Genomic DNA, 6,804 nt, shown 5'->3' with positions numbered 1-6,804 from the left:
CAGCAGACAGTATCACACAGGATAGGATTAGATACACGGCTCAGCAGACAGTATTACACAGGATGGGATTAGATACACGGCTCAGCAGACAGTATCACACAGGATAGGATTAGATACACGGCTCAGCAGACAGTATCACACAGGATAGGATTAGATACACGGCTCAGCAGACAGTATCACACAGGATAGGATTAGATACACAGCTCAGCAGACAGTATCACACAGGAGAGGATTAGATACACGGCTCAGCAGACAGTATCACACAGGATAGGATTAGATACACAGCTCAGCAGACAGTATCACACAGGATAGGATTAGATACACGGCTCAGCAGACAGTATCACACAGGATAGGATTAAATACACAGCTCAGCAGACAGTATCACACAGGATAGGATTAGATACACAGCTCAGCAGACAGTATCACACAGGATAGGGATTAGATACACAGCTCAGCAGACAGTATCACACAGGATAGGATTAAACACACGGCTCAGCAGACAGTATCACACAGGATAGGATTAGATACACGGCTCAGCAGACAGTATCACACAGGAGAGGATTAGATACACGGCTCAGCAGACAGTATCACACATGAGATGCCTCCTGTTACTTTTTAAGCAGGTTGCACAGCGGAGTTGCAGAATTCATACAAAGTTGTTTTTTTTGGGGTTTGGGGCATTTTCTGGTGTATTGGGGATGAGAGTTACGGCAATAAATATTCAGATACAGATGTGCTTAGATGCAACCATTTAACAGGCGGTATCTGCTGGGTTTAGATACAAGCTCACAATCAGTTTCTTGGCATTTTTTTTTTACAATTGTGGTTTTTACTTTTCAAAAAATGATGAAAACAACAAATTTGAGAAGCAAAGAAATTATGATCAAAAACTTTGGCAACTTTCTTTGGTTTCTGTGCTATTTTCAGTTGTTTCAGTCCTCGGTTCATACGCGGAGCGCGAAGAGATGTGATGATCTGCTGTAATTGCAGTGTGACATTAACAATCAAACGATTCTGTGAGGAGAGAGGAGTCATCCCCAGAACAGACGCCGGAGCCGAACACCGACATCCAGATCTAGAAGACATGGATTTACTAAAAATCCTCCTGTCTGTATCACAGGGACCAAGAACAGGGAACATGGACGAGAGCAGAAGCACAAATCATCCCCGCGGCCCCTCCTGCACGACCACACATCCCAATACCAAGAGGTCTCACCAACGCTCAACCCGCATCTGCTCAAAAGGCTTCTTCCCATCTCTTCTTACAAATTTGGAGACAAGAAAAACAATAAAGGTTCCGACTCCTCATATTGTATAACCGTGTACATAAAGGCAGTATTATAGTAGTTATATTCTTGTACATAGGAGCATTATTATAATAGTTATATTCCTGTACATAGGAGCAGTATTATAGCAGTTATATTCTTGTACATAGGGGCCAGTATTATAGTAGTTATATTCTTGTACATAAAGGCAGTATTATAGTAGTTATATTCTTGTACATAGGAGCATTATTATAATAGTTATATTCCTGTACATAGGAGCAGTATTATAGCAGTTATATTCTTGTACATAGGGGCCAGTATTATAGTAGTTATATTCTTGTACATAGGGGCAGTATTATAGTAGTTATATTCTTGTACATAGGGAGCAGTATTATAGCAGTTATATTCTTGTACATAGGGGCCAGTATTATAGTAGTTATATTCTTGTACATAGGGGCAGTATTATAGCAGTTATATTCTTGTACATAGGGGACAGTATTATAGTAGTTATATTCTTGTACATAGGAGCAGTATTATAGTAGTTATATTCTTGTACATAGAGAGCAGTATTATAGTAGTTATATTCTTGTACATAGAGGCAGTATTATAGTAGTTATATTCTTGTACATAGGAGCAGTATTATAGTAGTTATATTCTTGTACATAGGGGGCAGTATTATAGTAGTTATATTCTTGTACATAGAGGGCAGTATTATAGTAGTTATATTCCTGTACATAGGAGGCAGTATTATAGTAGTTATATTCTTGTACATAGGGGCAATATTATAGTAGTTATATTCTTGTACATAGAGGCAGTATTATAGTAGTTATATTCTTGTACATAGGAGCAGTATTATAGTAGTTATATTCCTGTACATAGGAGGCAGTATTATAGCAGTTATATTCTTGTACATAGGGGCCAGTATTATAGTAGTTATATTCTTGTACATAGGGGCAGTATTATAGCAGTTATATTCTTGTACATAGGGGACAGTATTATAGTAGTTATATTCTTGTACATAGGAGCAGTATTATAGTAGTTATATTCTTGTACATAGAGAGCAGTATTATAGTAGTTATATTCTTGTACATAGAGGCAGTATTATAATAGTTATATTCTTGTACATAGGAGCAGTATTATAGTAGTTATATTCTTGTACATAGGGGGCAGTATTATAGTAGTTATATTCTTGTACATAGAGGGCAGTATTATAGTAGTTATATTCCTGTACATAGGATGCAGTATTATAGTAGTTATATTCTTGTACATAGGGGCAATATTATAGTAGTTATATTCTTGTACATAGAGGCAGTATTATAGTAGTTATATTCTTGTACATAGGAGCAGTATTATAGTAGTTATATTCCTGTACATAGGAGGCAGTATTATAGCAGTTATATTCTTGTACATAGGGGCCAGTATTATAGTAGTTATATTCTTGTACATAGGGGCAGTATTATAGCAGTTATATTCTTGTACATAGGGCACAGTATTATAGTAGTTATATTCTTGTACATAGGAGCAGTATTATAGTAGTTATATTCTTGTACATAGGAGGCAGTATTATAGTAGTTATATTCTTGTACATAGGGGCAGTATTATAGTAGTTATATTCTTGTACATAGGGGCAGTATTATAGTAGTTATATTCTTGTATATAGGAGCAGTATTATAGTAGTTATATTCTTGTACATAGGGGGCAGTATTATAGTAGTTATATTCTGGTACATAGGGGGCAGTATTATAATACTTATATTCTTGTACATAGGAGCAGTATTATAGTAGTTATATTCTTGTACATAGGGGCAGTATTATAGTAGTTATATTCTTGTATATAGGAGCAGTATTATAGTAGTTATATTCTTGTACATAGGGGGCAGTATTATAGTAGTTATATTCTGGTACATAGGGGGCAGTATTATAGTACTTATATTCTTGTACATAGGAGCAGTATTATAGTAGTTATATTCTTGTACATAGGAGGCAGTATTATAGTAGTTATATTTTTGTACATAGGAGCAGTATTATAGGAGTTATATTCTTGTACATAGGAGGCAGTATTATATTAGTTATATTCTTGTACATAGGGGCAGTATTATAGTAGTTATATTCTTGTACATGGGGTCAGTATTATAGTAGTTATATTCTTGTACATAGGGAGCAGTATTATAGTAGTTATATTCTTGTGCATAGGAGGCAGTATTATAGTAGTTATATTCTTGTACATAGGGGGCAGTATTATAGTAGTTATATTCTTGTACATAGGAGGCAGTATTATAGTAGTTATATTCTTGTACATAGGAGCAGTATTATAGTAGTTATATTCTTGTACATAGGAGGCAGTATTATAGTAGTTATATTTTTGTACATAGGAGCAGTATTATAGTAGTTATATTCTTGTATATAGGGATCAGTATTATAGTAGTTATATTCTTGTACATAGGGGCAGTATTATAGTAGTTATATTCTTGTACATAAGGGGCAGTATTATAGTAGTTATATTTTTATACATAGGAGCAGTATTATAGTAGTTATATTCTTGTACATAGGGATCAGTATTATAGTAGTTATATTCTTGTACATAGGGGCAGTATTATAGTAGTTATATTCTTGTACATAGGGGGCAGTATTATAGTAGTTATTTTCTGGTACATAGGGGGCAGTATTATAGTAGTTATATTCTTGTACATAGGAGCAGTATTATAGTAGTTATATTCTTGTACATAGGAGGCAGCATTATAGTAGTTATATTTTTGTACATAGGAGCAGTATTATAGTAGTTATATTCTTGTACATAGGGGGCAGTATTATAGTAGTTATATTCTTGTACATAGAGGGCAGTATTATAGTAGTTATATTCCTGTACATAGGATGCAGTATTATAGTAGTTATATTCTTGTACATAGGGGCAATATTATAGTAGTTATATTCTTGTACATAGAGGCAGTATTATAGTAGTTATATTCTTGTACATAGGAGCAGTATTATAGTAGTTATATTCCTGTACAGAGGAGGCAGTTTTATAGCAGTTATATTCTTGTACATAGGGGCCAGTATTATAGTAGTTATATTCTTGTACATAGGGGCAGTATTATAGCAGTTATATTCTTGTACATAGGGCACAGTATTATAGTAGTTATATTCTTGTACATAGGAGCAGTATTATAGTAGTTATATTCTTGTACATAGGAGGCAGTATTATAGTAGTTATATTCTTGTACATAGGGGCAGTATTATAGTAGTTATATTCTTGTACATAGGGGCAGTATTATAGTAGTTATATTCTTGTATATAGGAGCGGTATTATAGTAGTTATATTCTTGTACATAGGGGGCAGTATTATAGTAGTTATATTCTGGTACATAGGGGGCAGTATTATAGTACTTATATTCTTGTACATAGGAGCAGTATTATAGTAGTTATATTCTTGTACATAGGGGCAGTATTATAGTAGTTATATTCTTGTATATAGGAGCAGTATTATAGTAGTTATATTCTTGTACATAGGGGGCAGTATTATAGTAGTTATATTCTGGTACATAGGGGGCAGTATTATAGTACTTATATTCTTGTACATAGGAGCAGTATTATAGTAGTTATATTCTTGTACATAGGAGGCAGTATTATAGTAGTTATATTTTTGTACATAGGAGCAGTATTATAGGAGTTATATTCTTGTACATAGGAGGCAGTATTATATTAGTTATATTCTTGTACATAGGGGCAGTATTATAGTAGTTATATTCTTGTACATGGGGTCAGTATTATAGTAGTTATATTCTTGTACATAGGGAGCAGTATTATAGTAGTTATATTCTTGTGCATAGGAGGCAGTATTATAGTAGTTATATTCTTGTACATAGGGGGCAGTATTATAGTAGTTATATTCTTGTACATAGGAGGCAGTATTATAGTAGTTATATTCTTGTACATAGGAGCAGTATTATAGTAGTTATATTCTTGTACATAGGAGTCAGTATTATAGTAGTTATATTTTTGTACATAGGAGCAGTATTATAGTAGTTATATTCTTGTACATAGGGATCAGTATTATAGTAGTTATATTCTTGTACATAGGGGCAGTATTATAGTAGTTATATTCTTGTACATAAGGGGCAGTATTATAGTAGTTATATTTTTATACATAGGAGCAGTATTATAGTAGTTATATTCTTGTACATAGGAATCAGTATTATAGTAGTTATATTCTTGTACATAGGGGCAGTATTATAGTAGTTATATTCTTGTACATAGGGGGCAGTATTATAGTAGTTATTTTCTGGTACATAGGGGGCAGTATTATAGTAGTTATATTCTTGTACATAGGAGCAGTATTATAGTAGTTATATTCTTGTACATAAGAGGCAGCATTATAGTAGTTATATTTTTGTACATAGGAGCAGTATTATAGTAGTTATATTCTTGTACATAAGGGGCAGTATTATAGTAGTTATATTTTTGTACATAGGAGCAGTATTATAGTAGTTATATTCTCGTACATAGGGATCAGTATTATAGTAGTTATATTCTTGTACATAGGGGCAGTATTATAGTAGTTATATTCTTGTACATAGGGGGCAGTATTATAGTAGTTATATTCTGGTACATAGGGGGCAGTATTATAGTAGTTATATTCTTGTACATAGGAGCAGTATTATAGAAGTTATATTCTTGTACAAAATAGGCAGTATTATAGTAGTTATATTTTTGTACATAGGAGCAGTATTATAGGAGTTATATTCTTGTACATAGGAGGCAGTATTATAGTAGTTATATTCTTGTACATAGGGGCAGTATTATAGTAGTTATATTCTTGTACATGGGGTCAGTATTATAGTAGTTATATTCTTGTACATAGGGGCAGTATTATAGTAGATATATTCTTGTACATGGGGGCAGTATTATAGTAGTTATATTCTTGTACATAGCGAGCAGTATTATAGTAGTTATATTCTTCTACATAGGAGCAGTATTATAGGAGTTATATTCTTGTACATAGGAGGCAGTATTATAGTAGTTATATTCTTGTACATAGGGGCAGTATTATAATAGTTATATTCTTGTACATAGGGGGCAGTATTATAGTAGTTATATGATTGTACATAGGAGCAGTATTATAGTAGTTATATTCTTGTACATAGGAGGCAGTATTATAGTAGTTATATTTTTGTACATAGGAGCAGTATTATAGTAGTTATATTCTTGTACATAAGGGGCAGTATTATAGTAGTTATATTTTTGTACATAGGAGCAGTATTATAGTAGTTATATTCTTGTACATAGGAGGCAGTATTATAGTAGTTATATTCTTGTACATAGGGGCAGTATTATAGTAGTTATATTCTTGTACATAGGGGGCAGTATTATAGTAGTTATATTCTGGTACATAGGGGGCAGTATTATAGTAGTTATATTCTTGTACATAGGAGCAGTATTATAGTAGTTATATTCTTGTACATAGGAGGCAGTATTATAGTAGTTATATTTTTGTACATAGGAGCAGTATTATAGGAGTTATATTCTTGTGCATAGGAGGCAGT

General features: G+C 33.1%; 1 long non-coding RNA gene across 1 annotated transcript in view; it reads left to right on the top strand.

Annotated features, from left to right (window-relative positions):
- The first annotated feature begins 926 nt into the window (after positions 1–926).
- Positions 927–6,804, top strand: part of LOC141152804 (uncharacterized) — a 120,076-nt gene continuing 114,198 nt past the window's right edge. Inside the window, exon 1 of the long non-coding RNA XR_012247148.1 lies at positions 927–1,294. This is a non-coding gene — a long non-coding RNA (uncharacterized lncRNA). The remainder of the gene's footprint in view (positions 1,295–6,804) is intronic.

Source organism: Phyllobates terribilis, unplaced genomic scaffold (genome assembly GCF_046119375.1).
Source record: "Phyllobates terribilis strain yellow unplaced genomic scaffold, ASM4611937v1 Scaffold_7__3_contigs__length_470593459, whole genome shotgun sequence".
Classification (NCBI taxonomy): Eukaryota; Metazoa; Chordata; class Amphibia; order Anura; family Dendrobatidae; genus Phyllobates; species Phyllobates terribilis.
The sequence above is the reverse complement of the archived record's forward strand: the minus strand, read 5'-3'. Positions and strand labels throughout refer to the sequence as shown.